Source organism: Rhinopithecus bieti, unplaced genomic scaffold (genome assembly GCF_001698545.2).
Source record: "Rhinopithecus bieti isolate Rb0 unplaced genomic scaffold, ASM169854v2 scaffold_15436, whole genome shotgun sequence".
Classification (NCBI taxonomy): domain Eukaryota; kingdom Metazoa; phylum Chordata; class Mammalia; order Primates; family Cercopithecidae; genus Rhinopithecus; species Rhinopithecus bieti.
In genome coordinates, this window is record NW_016808313.1 from 1,246,290 (window position 1) to 1,247,809 (window position 1,520).

The following is a 1,520-nucleotide window of genomic DNA, read 5'->3' on the forward strand; positions in this document are numbered from 1 at the left end:
ACTTGTAGGTGGTGATATTTTGAGTGCTTCACATGTTTCATCTCAGCTAATCCTAACAAAAATGTGATTGATTACAAGGCATATTTTACACAGGAAGATACTAAGGCTGGGATAAAGGAAGTGCCCAAGGTCACACAGCAACTAGGTTGTAGGTCCGAGACTTGAACTTGGCCAGGATAATTCCAGAAGTCAATTTTTTTTTTCCTTTAGTTTAATGTATTTTAAATAGCAAACTTACAGGAACAGCACAGAAGATAGAAAACATTAAAAACATGTACTTGCATGTAGGACAACTCAGAAAAGTATAGTGAATGGATGAAATCTACTGTATGATAAAGATGCTACAAACACCATTTAGTTGCCGTCAATAAGAACTTCACTTATTTTAAAAAAATCCAAAAGCTGGCATTGTCCAGAAAAATTTAATCCAGAAAAAATTTAACAGGTTATGTTATAATTATTATAAGAGTGAACCGGCTGAAACGTTGTTTCACGCTGAAACATTTTAACTTGCATTAATGCTTTAATCCCTGCATCCTCATACTTAAAAATTCACACACAAATGGGAACAATGGAAAAACCGCCAATACCTGATTCTGGTCCCGCTATTTTTCCACTCGCCAATCATATACTTAGGTACCTCTTTCACCCCTTGGAAAAAAAATAGGTCTAACGTTCAGAAACATACCAACTACACAGGAAAAGAGAAATTCTTTTTTTTTTTTATTTTTTTTTTTGTGAAGAATGAAGAGAATTTCTTTCTTTCTTTTTCTTTTTTTGGAGAAGAAATGTTTCCCATCATAGGGATCTTTAAGCACTTTCTCCACATATGCGGCGTGGCTAGCTGGATGTCTTTTGACATAATCGCTCCCTCCCGTTGGCATGGATAGACACATTCAAAAAGCCCAACCAGATAGGCCTCACTCGCCTCCTGCAAAACACCGATAGCTGCGCTCTGGAAGCGCAGACCTGTTTTAAAGTCCTGAGCAATTTCTGGCACCAGACGCTGGGAGGGAATTTTGGGAATCAGAAATTCAGTGGACTTCTGATAACGTCTAATTTCACGGAGCGCCACAGTACCAGGCCTGTAACGATGAGGTTTCTTCACTCCTCCAGTAGAGGGCGCACTCTTGCAAGTGGCTTTTGTAGCCAGTTGCGCCTTTCCTGGGTGCCTTAACACCGGCCGATTTGCGGGCAGTCTGCTTTGTACGAGCCATGGTAGAGAGCCCTCTTTACTTACCTCTCTTCTCCTTCTGCTGGAGCTCGACGAGTGAGAGGCGGCGCTGGTTTTGCAGAGCAAAGGTGGCGCGGCAGCGGCTGCGAACACAGTTGAAAGCCAGAAGTCAATTTTTTAACCAGTATGCAATATTGCTGCTGTATAATAAATCCCTATTTACTAAGCTGGCATGACCTAATGAGAAGAATGTAAGTACAAAATATGAGGAAGGTGGGTAATTAATCCAACAATAGAGGCAAATTGCATAGGGTAGCCTACATATCTTTAGGAATTATTCTAACTT

General features: G+C 40.5%; 1 pseudogene; it reads right to left on the bottom strand.

Moving 5' to 3' along the window:
* Positions 1–810: 810 nt before the first annotated feature.
* Positions 811–1,217, bottom strand: LOC108538369 (histone H3.3-like; annotated as a pseudogene).
* Positions 1,218–1,520: the final 303 nt, after the last annotated feature.